Source organism: Schistocerca cancellata, chromosome 6, assembly GCF_023864275.1.
Source record: "Schistocerca cancellata isolate TAMUIC-IGC-003103 chromosome 6, iqSchCanc2.1, whole genome shotgun sequence".
NCBI lineage: Eukaryota > Metazoa > Arthropoda > Insecta > Orthoptera > Acrididae > Schistocerca > Schistocerca cancellata.
Genome location: NC_064631.1, coordinates 505,276,439 through 505,295,452, shown reverse-complemented (window position 1 = coordinate 505,295,452; position 19,014 = coordinate 505,276,439).

Here is a 19,014-nt window from a genome sequence, read left to right as displayed (position 1 = left end):
GCGCAACAGCTCCTAATGGAACCCAACCCAGTAACGTTTCAAACTACCTTCGGAGTGTCGGCAGGGCGACTGGTGTTGGGGCATCTCCCGCCTCATGTTGAGTCTGATACTCTGCCAGCCGCCTTGGTCATCCCTCTTTTGCTGTTTTAGTTGCATTAAGGTGCAGTTAACCTTTTCTCTGGCACAGCCTTTTTCTGTCTCAGGAGTAGCACTCTGAAGAACGCGCGACCTTAAAGACTCCATATCCTCAGAACTAGCTGATGACGAAAGAAGAGTTGAACAGATTTTTACACTTCCCACACTTCCTCCATTACAGTTGCTGCTGTTCCCATCTATAACACCTTGACTATAACGGGTCAGGGGCGGGATGACTATAAGAGGGTCAGCCCCCTCACAAGCTGAGTCCCAGGGGACACTTGCCTGGACGCACCCATCTACTGACCGGATTTTTTCCTCTCAGTTTATTTTATTGTTGTCAGGCCAACTGATGTTCATTACGTTTTAGTCTTTTCCTTTTGCTATTACGAGACCTCGCAGCTAGCGGCCATTATTTAGTCCATAATTGTCTTGGGCCTTCCTTAATGGGGTTGGCGAGGGTAAGATGAAGTCCTGGGGAGCCCTCTTCAGATGTATGACCTGCACACCGGACCGTCAGACATTGTTTTACGTCCGTTAATTTTTCTCAGCCTTGGGATCAATATTGCTTTTAGCACTCCTCTGTGCTTTCATAATTAGATCAAATTTCTGACTGACTTCATTAACTCAAGATGCCCTATCTCTGGACAGAGGGACTAATGATATACTTGTTCAGGTTCTGAACTGTCCAAGCAACCAACCATTTCAAGCATGTTCTGTGATGCTCATTAACAAAGGCCAATCCTGCGTCAGTCTTATTATATAGATCTTCCGGACCAGTTTTATTGTTCCCGCTCTGTGTGGTCTATCTTAACTGCCTCAACTGTATACTGCGCTGCCTACAGAGCAGGTGTGGCGTGTTTTCCCTGAATGAGAAATGGCGGGTTGAGTTCTTTACACAGGGTACGGCAAGGTCCCTTCATCTTCTTTCCTCAACCTGAGATTTTAATGTCTTTAATAACCTCATCGTCGATGGAAGGTAACACACAGGTTTCCTTTCTTCCTTTCTGCACTGCCGAATTGACGCTCTGTAGCGTCGTTGGATTACGTTCCCAGACATGGATTCCTATTCGAAATATTATGTTCTCACTCTCCCGGAAGTTTGTAACGGGTATTTTCGGACATCCTGTATGTGCCAGTAATTGCTGAGACACGATATACACTCATGCTCATAAATGAAGGATAATTGCAGAATATGGTGCCACACAACGTGGCTCTGCACAAAACTGGCGCTAATAGCATACGCACATAGAGAACACACACGACACAGATCTGTAAGTCCACGGTATCGGTGATAAGTTGAGAAAACCGTCCCGAAAAACACGTGCTACAAAACGCCACTGTTTCCTGCCCATGTACCCCGACATCAGTATGGGATATGATCAGCATGCACACGTACATAGGCCGCACAACGGGTTAGCATACTCTGGATCAGGTGGTCGAGCAGCTGCTGGGGTACTGCCTACCATTCTTGCACCAATGTCTGTCGGAGCTCCAGAAGCGTCCTACGGGTTTGAAGACGTGCAGAGGTACGTCGACCGAGAGCATCCCAGACGTGCACGATGGGGTTTAGGTCTTGAGAACAGGCAGGCCCCTCCATTCGCCAGATATCTTCTGTTTCAAGGTAGTCCTCCACGATGGCAGCTCGATGTGGCTGTGCGTTATCATCCATCAGGAGTAAGGTGAGACCTACTGCATCCCTGAAAAGGCGGACATACTGGTGCAAATGACGTCCTGACACACCTGACCGGTTACAGTTGCTCTGTCAAAGACATGCAGGGATGTACGTGCACAAATCATAATCCCACCCCACACCATCAAACCACGACCTCCATACAGGTCCCTTTCATGGACATTAAGGGGTTGGTGTCTGGTTCCAGGTTCACGCCAGATGAAAACCCGGAGAGAATCACTGTTCAGACTATACCTGGACTCGTCCGTGAACATAACCTGGGACCACTGTTCCAATGACCATGTACTGTTTTCTTGACACCAGGGGTCAGTGAAATGCACCTTGCAGGTCTCCGGGCGAGTAAACCATGTCTGTTCAGTCGTCTGTGTCTGGAGACAGCTGTTCCAGTGGCTGTGGTAAGGTCCCGAGCAAGGCTACCTACAATACTCCGTGGCTGTCTGCGGGCACAGATGGTGTGATATTGGTCTTCTTGTGGTGTTGCACACAGTGGACGTCTCGTACTGTAGCGCCTGGACGCGTTTCCTCTCTGCTGGAATCGTTGCGATAATCTTGAGATCACACGGAGGGCCCGTGATACGTCCTGCTGTGTTTGATAAGCCTCCAGTCGTTCTAGTATTCTATCCCTGATAACGTCATCAATATGTGTTCTTTGAGCCATATTCAACACACAGTCACCATTAGCACGTCTGAAAACGTTTGCACACTTACTCGCTGCACCGTACTCTGACATGCACCAACACACCTATGCGTATGTGGACTGCTGCCAGCGCCACTGTGCGACGACCGCAGGTCAAATTCACCGCATGGTCATACCCCGAGGTGATTTAAACACGCAAACCACCCACCAGAGCGTCTTTTCACCATGTATCAGCATTATCCTTAATTTATGAGCATAATTGTCTATCAAGAACTCGTACGCTGTAATCAGGGGTAATTTCGTTCCTCGCTGCAATTTCTGACAAGGAAACCTCCCCACCGCACCCCCCCCCCCCTCAGGTTTAGTTATAAGTTGGCATAGTGGATAGGCCTTGAAAAACTGAACACAGGTCAATCGATAAAACAGGAAGAAGTTGTGTGGAACTATGAAAAAAATAAGCAAAATATACAAACTATTCCATAAGCAAGATAGGCAACATCAAGGACATCTGAGGTCAGGAGCGCCGTGGCTCGTGGTTAGCGTGAGCAGCTGCGGAATGAGAGGTTCTTGGTTCAAGTCTTCCCTCGAGTGAAAAGTTTAATTTTTTTTATTTTCAGACAATTATCTAAGTTCAGACACTCAAACATATTCAACTTCGCTCTCCAAAATTCCAGGACATGTTCAGATTTGCTTGGACATATGCCCGATTTGACGGTATACACACGGAAAATTTTGAAAACGTTAAAAACGTATGTTTTGACAGAGCACAGGGAAAACTGTGGGACTGTGAAACTGTTGCATTCATTTGTTGCAGTTTATGTGACGAACTCTTATGTTTCCATCACTTTCTTGGGAGTGATTATCACATCCACAAGAAAACCTAAATCGGGCAAGGTAGAAGAATCTTTTTACCCATTCGCCAAGTGTACAAGTTAGGTGGGTCAACATATTCCTGTCATGTGACGCACATGCCGTCACCAGTGTCGTATAGAATATATCAGGCGTGTTTTCCTGTGGAGTAATCGGTTGACCTATGACCTTGCGATCAAATGTTTTCGGTTCCCATTGCAGAGGCACGTTCTTTCGTCTACTAATCGCACTGTTTTGCGGTGCAGTCGCAAACCACAACACTAAACTTATTACAGTGAACAGAGACGTCAGTGAACGAACGGACAGATCATAACTTTGCGAAAAATAAAGAAAGTAAACTTTTCACTCGAGGGAAGACTTGAACCAAGGATCTCTCGTTCCGCAGCTGCTCACGCAAACCACGTGACCACGTCGCTCCTGAGCTCAGAGGTCCTTGATGTTGCCTATCTTGCGCATGGACTACTCAGTTTGTATATTTTGCTTATTTTTTTCATAGTTCCACACAACTTCTTCCTGTTTTCTCGATTGATCTGTGTTCAGTTTTTCAAGGCCTATCCGCTATGCCAACTTATACACTCCTGGAAATGGAAAAAAGAACACATTGACACCGGTGTGTCAGACCCACCATACTTGCTCCGGACACTGCGAGAGGGCTGTACAAGCAATGATCACACGCACGGCACAGCGGACACACCAGGAACCGCGGTGTTGGCCGTCGAATGGCGCTAGCTGCGCAGCATTTGTGCACCGCCGCCGTCAGTGTCAGCCAGTTTGCCGTGGCATACGGAGCTCCATCGCAGTCTTTAACACTGGTAGCATGCCGCGACAGCGTGGACGTGAACCGTATGTGCAGTTGACGGACTTTGAGCGAGGGCGTATAGTGGGCATGCGGGAGGCCGGGTGGACGTACCGCCGAATTGCTCAACACGTGGGGCGTGAGGTCTCCACAGTACATCGATGTTGTCGCCAGTGGTCGGCGGAAGGTGCACGTGCCCGTCGACCTGGGACCGGACCGCAGCGACGCACGGATGCACGCCAAGACCGTAGGATCCTACGCAGTGCCGTAGGGGACCGCACCGTCACTTCCCAGCAAATTAGGGACACTGTTGCTCCTGGGGTATCGGCGAGGACCATTCGCAACCGTCTCCATGAAGCTGGGCTACGGTCCCGCACACCGTTAGGCCGTCTTCCGCTCACGCCCCAACATCGTGCAGCCCGCCTCCAGTGGTGTCGCGACAGGCGTGAATGGAGGGACGAATGGAGACGTGTCGTCTTCAGCGATGAGAGTCGCTTCTGCCTTGGTACCAATGATGGTCGTATGCGTGTTTGGCGCCGTGCAGGTGAGCGCCACAATCAGGACTGCATACGACCGAGGCACACAGGGCCAACACCCGGCATCATGGTGTGGGGAGCGATCTGCACGTCCATCACGAACGCTGGTCCAACTGAGGCGCCAGGTGGAAATGGCATGGCAAGCCGTTCCACAGGACTACATCCAGCATCTCTACGATCGTCTCCATGGGAGAATAGCAGCCTGCATTGCTGCGAAATGTGGATATACACTGTACTAGTGCCGACATTGTGCATGCTCTGTTGCCTGTGTCTATGTGCCTGTGGTTCTGTCAGTGTGATCATGTGATGTATCTGACCCCAGGAATGTGTCAATAAAGTTTCTCCTTCCTGGGACAATGAATTCACGGTGTTCTTATTTCAATTTCCAGGAGTGTAAATAAATCTGACGGGGGTGCGATGGGGAGGTTCCCTTGTGAGCGTTAAAAGTTGGATGAAGTTACTTCACACATTATCAGCCACTATCCTGCGCCACCCACATTTCTTCTGACAACATAAAACACAATAAAGAGTTGTTCAATTCTCATCGCTGTCGTCGCCTCTCTATCGTATTCTATTTGGATGCAGGCCTACTACACAACCTACAGTGCAGTCGCTCAGCTCTCATGTCCTGGATGTGGAGAGGTTGTGCTGTGGCGGAGTGGAGTTGATGCGCGTAGAGGACAATCGGCGAGTGCCGCCGGCTACGCGCGTCCTGCTTCGGTCCCCCGCCGGGCGTCGAAGCCACGGCCGGTACGTGCCTCGCCGCGCCGGCACACTTGCTGCGTGCTCGCGCTAAGTGGGCCGCTACCTGCCGCCCGCTGCCCGCTGCCCGCTGCCCGCTTTTATTGTCGCAGCCGCCTATCACGGAAGCGCCGCGCCACATCGCGCCGGCTCTAGTTTCTCCTGGGCCGCGCTACAAATCTTTTTACCGTCCGTAATCACAGTAGTCTTGTGGCTAGCCATAAAACTCCACTCGCCGTCCGGGAAATGGCGGGATTAATATTCTCACCGACGTAGTTTTCTCATTTCTACGCTTAGCGTGTTTGAATCTCTTCCGGCATCGTGACCTTGTTTATAGGGTATTAGGCTGCGTTCACACCGCGCACCAGAATGGGATGTACTGGACCGGTACACGCCTAGCCTTCACACTATGCGCCGTGCCGCGACGGGGAAAAGGGGGGGGGGGGGGGGGGGGGGGGAGGCGTCCAGTTACTCACGCTGTAAAAATTCTTGACGGTGCCCCTGTAAGACTAAGCCACAACGTTTTATGAACTTATCTTTTTCTTACACACTTTCTTTTGCAAGAACAAATCATCATCATCATCTTCTTCTCCACTCCAAGTATTAGGCCATTTTAGTTTTGCTTGTTACAATATCCTTCGCCGCTTCTCCCACCTGGCTCAGATCTTTTTACCTGGAGAGGTTGTCTTTCTCCACTCGTTCTTTCAATATGTTCATTTCATTTTCTCCTATTTTCTTGTGTTTTATTGAGGATGTTGAATACATTTAGCTCTTTCCTAATATCCGCATTTCTAAATCTGTCGTCTCTTATGCATCCGTTTACTGCTCTTAGAAACCTCATCTCCATTGCCTGTAAGCGACGTTCTTGACATTCGCTTATAACCCACGATTCACTTCCTCGCCGGCCGCGGTGGCCAAGCGGTTCTAGGAGCTTCAGTCCGGAACCGCGCGGCTGCTACGTCGCAGTTTCGAATCCTGCTTCGGGCATGGATGTGTGTGATGTCCTTAGGTTAGTTAGGTTTAAGTAGTTCTAAGTTCTAGGGGACTGATGACCTCAGATGTTAAATCCCATAGTGCTCAGAGCCATTTGATCCATTTTTTGATTCACTTCCGTAAACAAACACTGGAATTGGTTCAAATGGCTCTGAGCACTATGGGACTTAACTTCTGAGGTCATCAGTCCCCTAGAACTTAGAACTACTTAAACCTAACTAACCTAAGGACATCACACACATCCATGCCCGAGCCATGATTCGAACCTGCGACCGTAGCGGTCGCGCGGTTCCAGACTGTAGCGCCTAGAACCGCTCGGCCACTCCGGCCGGCAAACACTGGAATTGCCATCGTCTTATAAAATATCAGTCTTCTTTTTTTTTCCTCGTTTTATGTTTTAGACATCTGTTTATTGTTCCACATATATTCCCAAACTATGTTAACTTCCTCTCCAAGTCGTCGACCTACTAATATTTGACGTCACAACCTGAATAATTAAAATGTTTGACCTATTCTACTGTCGATCACATTTATTGTCCGTACAGAATATTCCCTTTTGAAAGCCATTGATTTTGTCTTCTTTTCTGATATCTTACCTAATATTCGCCTTTGTAATGCATCTTCGTTATCCGTCAGCAGTGTGGCGTCGTTTGCATATAAAAGACAATTCAACCGGGAATTACTGTTGGTCGCCGGCCGGTGTGACCGAGCGGTTCTAGGCGCTAAGTCTGGAAACGCGCGACAGCTACGGTCGCAGGTTCGAATCCTGCCTTGGGCATGGATGTGTGTGATGTCCTTAGGTTAGTTAGGTTTAAGTAGTTCTAAGTACTATGGGACTGATGACCTCAGATGTTAAGTCCCATAGTACTCAGAGTCATTTGAACCATTTGAATCACTGTTAACCTTAATTCCCCCTTGAAAATCTCCTTCCGTTTCCGCGAATTCGTCATCTAAATAAATGTTAAAAAGTGTGGGTGTAATGCTGCGCACTCGTTTTGCTCCTTTGTTTGTGACTATAGTCTGTGTTATAATGCCATTTACATCTGAAGTTACAGTCGTGTGTTTGTACAGACTTTTTAAAACGTTTGTTGTATGTCGTGCATATCCACTTTTCCTCATAATGCTCAGTATTATCAAATGCCATAATAAAGTCAATGAATGCTAAATGAGTTCCCTCTTGTACTCTCCTGTTTTTCGATTATTTGTTCTATTATAAACACCGCATCTGTCATCGATCTACCCCTCCGAAATCCCATTTGTTCTTCACCTAATAAACTCTCAGCCGTAACCTTTAATCTCTTGTTCACTTCTCTTGCATAAACTGTGCATGCGGTGTCAAGTAAGGTCAAGCTGATCCCTCTATAGTTCTCGCAGCTACTGTGGCCTGCCTTTTTAAATAGTGACATCACCTTTGCTTGAGACTATGCTTTTGGAATAGCTCCCCTTCTCCAGCACATATTAAATAAATGTAGTAGTCTCTTTTGTAGAAGTGTACCTCCGTATTTTACCATTTCACCGTTTATACCATCCACCCAGTAGCTTTTCTGTGTTTTTGTGGAGTTGAGGGTTTCTCTTAATTCATCCACATGTAAATCGTCTACACGTCCTATTTGAAGCTCATCCTCTATATTCTCTGTGGAGCAGTTTTCTTCGTACCACAAGTTCTTGTAGTGTTCTGTCCAGTTTGCTTGTTGAATGTTATTATATGACCCAACTTCTTCGGTTTGATTTGGCATTTTCACTGTTTTATAAGCTATCATTTACGTTCCGTGAATATCGTCTTCTATTACTTCTTAATAAAACAAGACGCCAACTTTAAATTTTCTTGATTTTTTAATTCCGTAACGCTTCTCAATGGATTTTGGATAAAGTTTGTGGTTACAAGTTCTCATTTTTGTACACGTTGTATCTTAGTTTCTGAATAAACCGTTTACCTTCTCACAGTTCGTAACAGTAACTGCAAAATGACGCTATTTGTCAAGCTCGAGCACCTGATTTACAAAACTTGTATTGAAAAAGACTGCCGGTCGGAGTGGTCGAGCGGTTCTAGGCGCTACAGTCTGGAACCGCTACGGTCGCAGGTTCAAATGCTGCCTCGGACATGGATGTGTGAGATGTCCTTAGGTTAGTTAGGTTTAAGTAGTTCTAAGTTCTAGGGGACTGATGACCTCAGAAGTTAAGTCCCATAATGCTCAGAGCCATTTTTGAAAGAGACTGATAGCATGTAGCTTGCTGTTTCACACGTTTTAGACCATACGTTGTTGTAAGAGAAATATAGCTAAAACTATTAGATTCGTGGACAAGTCCCTTACGTTTTAGTTTTGCATATTCGTATTCCGGTTATTATGCCTTTATTTATCAATGTAATTTTTCATTTGCAGTTCACTGTTGCATCTGAGTGTACATGTTGTTCTTTTGCCATTTGGGTATAGTGCATGGAGTCGCGGTCGCTGAAAAATGGAGTGCCAAGTGGAAAAAGCGGAACATTTTCGGTATGTTCTCGCGTTTGAGTTCAAGAGAAGGGTAACAGCAGCGGAGGCAGCGAGAAACATTGGCACCGTGAATGGGCTTAATACTATTGGACAGAACCCCGCAATAAATTGGAAATTGTTTTCTCGTTTTAAGAAGGGTCGTTTTGACGTTAGTGACTCCACGTTGAAGAAGAACTTCGGCGTTTGGTGAATAACGTTTGAACGCATTAATCCACAATGATCCAACTCACTGTACTTGAAAAGTGGCAGATGTGATGAACTGTGATCGTCTACCATCGTGTGACATTGTGAGGGCTCAAAAATCGGATGTATGTGCACCGCATGCTCTAAGCCGGGATCACAAAAATCAGCCAGTGGCTATATATGCCTCTCCGCTTAATCGTCATCAATTGGCTCGTGAATAACACCGACCATTCTCATCCTGTATCGTTACTGGGGACGAGAAATAGTGTGTTTATACTAACAAAACGAAAAGAAAGGAATGGCTGAACCCAAACAAAGGAACAACTCCCCATACAAACACCTGCGTGCATCCACAAAAGATAATGTTATACATCTGGTGTAATAACGACCGAGTAGTGTGCTAAGGAAAGTATAACCATCACTACAGACATTTGCCGTCAACAACTGAGACATACTGCAGACCCAATCCAAGAACAACGACCAGGAAGACTACGTCGAGTGACGCTACTCCACGATAACGCCCGCGCGCTTTCTGTAGATTGACAAATACGCTATACAGGAGTCGGGTTGGGAAGTCGTTCCGCACCCACCTTATTCACCTGCTCCTGCGCCCTCAGATTTTCACCTTTTCCGCTCTCTATCGAACAACCTTCAAGGAACTTCCTTCCCGGACGACAATGCGCTCCGAATACAGCTTGACAGGTTCTACGCCTCAAAACCACGTGATTTCATAGTCGCGGAAGCGAAAGGTTATTCCAGCGTTCGAATACTGTTGTAACTACTGAAAGAGACAACATTGTTAATGACTAAAGTCTCTGTTACTTAACTTATGGAAAAACGCAAAAATCTTAAAAGTAATCCACGCGCTTTCAAATTTAAACTGGAGAGTTTCTTCTTGGGTCACTCCTTCTGTTCTGTCGAGGAGTTCCTTGAAAAATTAAGCTGATTCCTGTGTTATATTGTTGATTGCGTTTATATGAACTTAAAGCTTGACGTCGTTTTAGGGTTCATAAACATTTTATTTTATCTGTTATTACTTTTCTGTTGTAATTTTACGTACTGACACGTTCCATGATCATGAAGATTTGCTCCTCAATTTGGTGCTACGGTACTACATTTGTAAAATAAACAAATACCGTAAATAAAAACTTGTGGAGCCGCGCGGAATTAACCGAGCGGTCTAGGGCGCTGCAGGCATGGACTGTGCGGCTGGTCCCGGCGGAGGTTCGAGTCCTCCCTCGGGCATGGGTGTGTGTGTGTTTGTCCTTAGGATAATTTAGGTTGAGTAGTGCGTAAGCTTAGGGACTGACGACCTTAGCAGTTAAGTCCCATAAGATTTCACACACATTTGAACACATTTGAAAAACTCGTGCACCAACCTAATACAAATGATTTTTTGAAATGGTAATGACATATTTTCTGTCTCCTTTCATTAGTGAGTGCGAGTTACTGGGTTGCGTCAATGAGACGAGCGAAGCCAGTGCAGTTCGCACTGGTTTAGTTCAGTGTCAAACATTGCAGAACAGGAAAAAGAGTTACTGACGATCAGTGCAGGCATAGTACCGGACTCTCATGTGATTTTAATCGTCGATGTTCAGAAAACTTCAAATACGCTATGTGATCAAAAGTATCCGGACCCTCCCCCCCCCCCCCCCCACAAACATACGTTTTTCATCTTTTGTGCATTGTGCTATCACCTTCTGCCAGGTACTCCATATCAGCGACCTCAGTAGTCATTAGACATCGTGAGAGCAGAATGGGGCACTCCGCGGAACTCACGGACTTCAAATGTGGTCAGCTCTCTGGTGTCACTTTTGTCATACGTATGTATGCGAGATTTCCAAACAATCCTAGGTCCACTGTTTCTAATGTGATAGTAAAGTAAAAACGTGAAGGGACACACACACAGCACAAAAGCGTACAGGTCGACCTCGTCTGTTGACTGGCAGAGACCGCCACAATTGAAAAGGGTCGTAATGTGTAGTAGAACACCTTTGGGATGTTCTGGAACGCCGACTTCGTGCTAGGCCTCACCGACCGACATCGATGCCTCTCGTCAGTGCAGCACTCCGTGAAGAATGGGCTGCCATTCCCCGAGAAACTTTCCAGCGTCTGATTGAGCGTATGCCTGCGAGAGTGGAAACTGTCATCAAGGCTAAGGGTGGACCAACACCATATTGAATTCCAGCGTTTCCGATGAAGGGCGCCACGAACTTGCAAGTCATTTTCAGCCAGCTGCCCGGATACTTTTGATCACGTAGTGTATATACGAATTTTTCCCTCGGTGACTACCGATTTCACTAGACAGTCATCTCCTATGGCTTTACAGTTGGCTACACTTTACATTAAAAAAGACAAACATTTATGTATTTCCACATCCTGCAGTTAGTAGAATGTACATTTCCTATTTTGAATTAGAAGAGGGCAGTACCTTAATGTAAAATGGTATTTTGCTGTGGATGGACTATGTAATAAAAGCTCTCTCCCGACACTCAGCTTAATTGATTTGTAGTTGGTGATAAAAAGCGGCAGATGTCAAAAACAGTATTACATTTATACATGTCTGTATGTCCGAATTGACTAATATGCAAGCTGTTCCTTTCTTAAATTTTCGCTTTTGTGTTTCTGTGAGTGTGTAATACCAAAAATTGTAAATAATTACACGCTTTAGATCGACCCCATCTTCACTTTCAAAGGACTTTGGTTAACTCTTAGGAATAATATTTCTTTTCGGAAACCCAGATGATGAAACGAATGGCAAATGGAGCCCCATTTCAACGGAATCTTCCTTGAATTATTTGATCTCACATGGCAAAATTTTAGTATTCTCGTCTCCGCGTCTAAGGAGCTTCCATTTCGATTTTTCTATTTCAACAGAAAGAAGGAAGGAAGGAAGGTTAGAGTTTCAGGTACAACGGAAATCGAGGTCACTACCGACAATTCAGAGAAATAGTATTGGGTAGGTGTATCTAGTACGCAAATAGGCTGGTTGCAGGCTCTCAAATGGCCTCCTTATAACGGGGCAGAACCAGCTTTCATCGGAAAACACAACGGAGATCCACTCTGCCCTCCAGTGAGCCTTCACTTGCCACCAATGAATTCGCAAACGGCGGTGGTTTGGGATCAGTGGAACGCACGCTAAAGGACGTCTGGCTCGGAGTTGTCCTCCAAGTAACCGATTTGTAACTGTTCGCTGTGTCGCTGTGGTGTCAACTGATGCTCAAACTGCTGCTGCAGATGCAATGCGATGCGCCAGAGCCACAGGCCGAACATGACGGTCTTCCCTTTCAGCAAAGGCCAAGTGCGCGCTCTTCTTGCGATCATACATTCTCGTCATCACCGCTGCCCGCAATCATGTACAGTGGCTACATTCCTGCCAAGTCTTTCTCCAGTATCGCAGAAGGAACATCCATCTCCTCGTAGACCTATTACACGAACTCGTTCAAACTCAGTGAGGTGCTGAAATGGCGTCTTCGTCACCTTAAAGGCATTCTTGACTAACATCAGACCACCACGTCCATTATCAAAGGTTAACTAACGCTCACGACCGTTAGAGCGTGTATTTAAAGAAAACCTGATTTACATCCACATACATCCTCCTACTATCTGTAGCACAACCACTTCTTGCTGTTGCAGTCTTTTTTCCGACACTGTATTTCAGGCGATACAAGGTTTAGAATGAGCAATACTTCTGCGGTAGTGCATGTTTCATAATACGAGTAAAAATGTGCTTGCCGTAAGGGTAATCTTCGTTCTACATAGAATACTATACAATCGTCTGTGATGTATCCGTGGTGCAGCTTACCAAATGTTTGCAGTTCCACTGGCGTTCACAGCGGAGCGTCAAACCGGGGCACTCCCCCACCCCTCCCGCTTGCAATCCCCAGTGCAGAGTTTGGACTAATATAGTGAGTAATTAACCATGTATTATCTGGGATATAAACCTACTGAATTTAGTTCTTATGCCATGACATGTCTGGAAACTGACCAGCACGTTTATACCAACAATGGCAATTTTAGAGTCTTGTATCTCGCCCCACCTTTCCCCCACACAATAAATATTATAGCGGGCGTCCATTTGCGGTACACCACTAGGTGTCAGTGACGGATCGTTACTCGACACAAGAACATGCTCACATGCGTTTAATATGTAGTGTTGGAATATGTAGTTAGCGGAGATCATAGCAACTAGAGAGAAGTGTTTTGCAACAAGAGTCGTCGTAATCGGAAGAAATTTGGCTCTGCCGATGGAAATGTGACACAAACTAAACCGTCCAAGCGACAGAGCTGGCCAACGCTCCCAACAACCGGCTGTTCTCTCTCTTAATTTGAGAAGACGGGTGGTGTTGAAGAAGCTCCATCAATAGCCACCCGTCAACTCTCCTGTGAAATGCACATTTCGGTGGATGCAGTGTGAACAGTTCTGGAGAAGCAGCTGCTACTCTCACATCATTTTATTCATGATGGACTGTTATTCAGTTAAAGATTACTGGGGAGGCAGCGACCAGGCAGAAATTCCTTCAAAAGAGCTTTATTTAACTACCGTACCCGTTTCGAACAAATATATCCGTCCCCAGAAGCTGTGCTTGTCTTAGTATGTGTAGTGTCAGAATCGTCAGTAACATGTCGTTTGCTCCCGTGGGGTGTAAGAATTTATTTAGTGTATCTACACTTACTATTGTGTGGATGACTTGCGCGGCATATAAAAATGTGCTAATATGTATGCTATTCAAACTATATAAAGTGAGTAACTGTTGTACACTTACATTTGTTCTAATGGACAATGATTTTTACCCCTTCTAACACTATGCGTTTTTTGGGAGGAAGCACGAGATGTTGAAATGCAAACAACAGGCACACACTACGCAATCAATTGTGGCACACGAATATTTTATAATATACTACATAATACACTCCTGGAAATGGAAAAAAGAACACATTGACACCGGTGTGTCAGACCCACCATACTTGCTCCGGACACTGCGAGAGGGCTGTACAAGCAATGATCACACGCACGGCACAGCGGACACACTAGGAACCGCGGTGTTGGCCGTCGAATGGCGCTAGCTGCGCAGCATTTGTGCACCGCCGCCGTCAGTGTCAGCCAGTTTGCCGTGGCATACGGAACTCCATCGCAGTCTTTAACACTGGTAGCATGCCGCGACAGCGTGGACGTGAACCGTATGTGCAGTTGACGGACTTTGAGCGAGGGCGTATAGTGGGCATGCGGGAGGCCGGGTGGACGTACCGCCGAATTGCTCAACACGTGGGGCGTTTGGTCTCCACAGTACATCGATGTTGTCGCCAGTGGTCGGCGGAAGGTGCACGTGCCCGTCGACCTGGGACCGGACCGCAGCGACGCACGGATGCACGCCAAGACCGTAGGATCCTACGCAGTGCCGTAGGGGACCGCACCGCCACTTCCCAGCAAATTAGGGACACTGTTGCTCCTGGGGTATCGGCGAGGACCATTCGCAACCGTCTCCATGAAGCTGGGCTACGGTCCCGCACACCGTTAGGCCGTCTTCCGCTCACGCCCCAACATCGTGCAGCCCGCCTCCAGTGGTGTCGCGACAGGCGTGAATGGAGGGACGAATGGAGACGTGTCGTCTTCAGCGATGAGAGTCGCTTCTGCCTTGGTGCCAATGATGGTCGTATGCGTGTTTCGCGCCGTGCAGGTGAGCGCCACAATCAGGACTACATACGACCGAGGCACACAGGGCCAACACCCGGCATCATGGTGTGGGGAGCGATCTCCTACACTGGCCGTACACCACTGGTGATCGTCGAGGGGACACTGAATAGTGCACGCTACATCCAAACCGTCATCGAACCCATCGTTCTACCATTCCTAGACCGGCAAGGGAACTTGCTGTTCCAACAGGACAATGCACGTCCGCATGTATCCCGTGCCACCCAACGTGCTCTAGAAGGTGTAATTCAACTACCCTGGCCAGCAAGATCTCCGGATCTGTCCCCCATTGAGCATGTTTGGGACTGGATGAAGCGTCGTCTCACGCGGTCTGCACGTCCAGCACGAACGCTGGTCCAACTGAGGCGCCAGGTGGAAATGGCATGGCAAGCCGTTCCACAGGACTACATCCAGCATCTCTACGATCGTCTCCATGGGAGAATAGCAGCCTGCATTGCTGCGAAAGGTGGATATACACTGTACTAGTGCCGACATTGTGCATGCTCTGTTGCCTGTGTCTATGTGCCTGTGGTTCTGTCAGTGTGATCATGTGATGTATCTGACCCCAGGAATGTGTCAATAAAGTTTCCCCTTCCTGGGACAATGAATTCACGGTGTTCTTATTTCAATTTCCAGGAGTGTAGTTACGTCTCAACTACATTTCGTTAAGCATAGAATATGAGTAGAAGGTGCCACAGGTCAAAAGCAGAAAGAATTCCATATCTAAATACGAACAAATTTGTTATTTAAGGGCTAGAAACAAATTGCTTAAAGATGATTATGGAAAGCAAACAATGAGAACAAAGCTGGGACTAACTTGAAGTTGACATCATAAATAAGTCACTTCCAGTATAAATTTATCTAAGTATAATTACAGAACATCGTAGCAAGTTTAAAAATTAAAAATATTTGATATCTACATCCACCTCTACATACATACTCCGCGAGCCACCGTATGGTGCGTGGCGGAGGGTACCCTACACAACTACTAGTCATTTCCTTTCCTGTTCCACTCACAATGACTGTCCGGGCCCTAATCTCTCTAACCTTATTTCCATGGTCCTCACTAGAGACGTACGTTGGCGGCAGTAGAATCGTTCTACAGTCAGCCTTTAATGTCAGTTCTCTGAATTTTCTCAATGGTCCTCCTTGAAAAGAACGTCGCCTATGCTCTAGTGATCCCTATTTGAGTTCCCCAAGCACCTCCGTAATACTTGCGTGTTGTCGGAGCCTACCGCTAACAAATCTACCTGCCCTTCTCTGAACTGCTTCGGTGTCCTCCTTTAATCAGACCTGATGGGGATCACAAACACTTGAACAGTACTCAACAATGGGTCGCACTAGTGTCCTATTGTCTGTCCCCGTTACAGATGAACCACACTTCCCTGAAATTCTTCCCATAAACCAAATTCAGTCACTCGCCTTACCTACTCCCATCCTTACATGCTCACGCCATTTCGTGTTGCTTTCCAACGTTACGCCTAGATATTTAATCGATGTAACTGTATCAAACAGCACACTACCAATGCTGTACCCGAACAGTATTGATGTTTGGACTACTTTCAGTCTCCCGTTAGTATATATTAGTTTACGTTGAAAGTACACTGTTATTTGTGAACTAGATGATTCTGGGAAAGGAACCAATTGAAAGTATGCTATTGTGAATAAAATAATGGTGCTGATAGGATCGGCAAATTGAAAAATTCCTACTTCTAAATCAGTTTCTATGATTTTGGCAAGAGTCGCCATGCGAACTACATCTACCTTGTAGTCTCTTTATAGAACAAATGGTCGCTTAAATTTCATTAACTTTCTTTAACCACTCATTTGATTTACTGGCCCACGTAAAATCTGAATTTGATAATGGCTCTTATAAAAAATTGATAACTTTATTCCATTTCAGTCATTCAATCAAACGATCAGAGCACCACACCCAATTTTTTTCCATAAGGACTCTTATTAGTTCATGAACGACTAAAGGGTTGATAGACTTGCAATATAGAAGTCATGGATTAGTTTTAAATGTTTGATATGAATGATTTATTTATCTTGCATGTTAGACTGGATTCGAGATATATTATGGAATTAAATTCATCAACACAATGCACACACGTGGTCCCTACTTTGTATGAATTTAAATTTACTGGTATGGCAACACTGAATATCGATAGGAGAAGGTCAGGGTATTCTCACCAAAAAGCACATGCACTAGTATAGAAATATCATAATTTGTAAAAGAAAATGAAACTAATTCTCCACTACTGGTAACTGCTACATATCCTACTGCGTAATCAATAAAGAAGTCTTAGCTTAACCCTGAGCAAGTGCTAAACTGTCAAAAATCCAGCAAAGAAAATTAAAAAAAGAAAAAATAATTCAAGAAAATGGCTGTTCGTTTAATTCTGTGAATTGAGACCTGTTGTGCTTAGAGTGACACTAGGTTGAATACACTGCTACGCGTACAAGAGGACCTCACGTCTTCCACTAGAAAATTCAACTTACATTTGGAAAACTGCACGCATATGACACGAACATTGAAGGTGCAGGCAATTCGTTACCGAAGAACTGGTGAAGGTTTCACCATTATCTGAACCAATTCCCAAACCATGAAAAATCCTTTAAATTACTCAATTTCAAAATGATGAAAAATAATTCACCCATGTAGTTATTCCCTCTACTTCACTAGTTTCGTCCAATACAATGATTAACAAAGAAATGAATTTCGATGTACTCTGAGTGACATGTCATCAAGTACATGGTGCCTTCAAAGAAAATCATTCTGTATCCAAAGAAACATAAGTTTAAATTTGGAAACCTCCGCACACTGATTAAACACTGAAGGTGCAAGCGTTTACTGAAGATTAATGAAAGAAAGAACTTGGCCCATACTGCCAGCCATGTGGCATTGTAGTTGAGCAACGTCACCAACTTTCAAGTCCCTAAAATCCGTGAAAACTATAACATGTATCACCGTGTTTCTCGCAGTAACGTTCCACGTATCTACTTTACACATTGAGAGCAAAGTCACTTTATAAACAGCATGGAAGAATAAAGTTCCTTTGTACTGCCTTACAAATGATAGCTCACTGACTCACAGCCGCATTCACTACCAAAAGCGCGTATGCCCTACCAAAGGCGCAAAAATAATGGTAATTCTACATCCGAAGCTACTCCTACCATAACTAAAATAATTTCCCCCACTATCTAAAAATTGAAATAAATACACTGAAATAAATAATTCAATTACATAAGTACATTCAAATACCTCTCTCAACAGAGTCTGAAAGGATGCACCCGTTCTTACCAGATCCTAGTGTCAGATTGCCAATCAGACGTACCATGTAAACCTTCTTCCTCGCCAGCACAGAGAGGGAAGCCAGAGATGGCCGCCCACCCCCTGACAACTTAACTGTGTATCTGCTCAGACACCCTACCTAAGGTAATGCCAAACTTCTCCGCCTTTTTGCTGAATCTACCACTATTGGCACAACTTCACTAGCAGACAACAGACACTTATTTCCTTTACAAAACTCTTACTCACCCTTCTCAGTAACTCATTTTGGATCAAACAATAGGAAAAGGATGTAGCAAAGACACAGGCGCATAATCATCAATGTAAATATTGAGAATGAAATGAGTCACTTCTTTCCAAGAGACTCACTACCTTCGCTATCAGGTAGCAGGCGGCAATGCGAGAGAAGAATGACTTACAATAGCAGAAAAAGACAGGAGATGGAGCTGACAGATCCATCTCAGCACACTACACCTCATGAAAAGAAAATGTGTTGGAATTAGCCTTGCAGTGGAAGGTTGGTTCAAAACATTTTCATAAACAGTTTCTTTCGTTTCTTTCACAATGCACTCAAAACAGTAACAAAAGTTATAAATCTCCATAGTACACCCGTTAGCTCTGTGTAAGTAAGGAACAGCTGATAACTCTTTTGCAATAATAATATCTAAAATATGCAGAATATAACAAATAAATAAGAAACATTTCATACATTCAAAATGATTAACAAACGTTACATAAACACATATCATGTCAATTAGTTTTAAGTAGACACCTTTACATAGATGTGCTCCTGCACCAAGTGCAAAAATATTGCATTGACCATTTATATAATAATATCTTGGCACTCAAAAAAATTTTAAGCTGGTCCAAAGTATGGACTAATAGAAACAAAAACATGTAAATCACTAGATATTGAAACAACCAATTAAAGTAGAGAAGAAAATTAAAAATAAT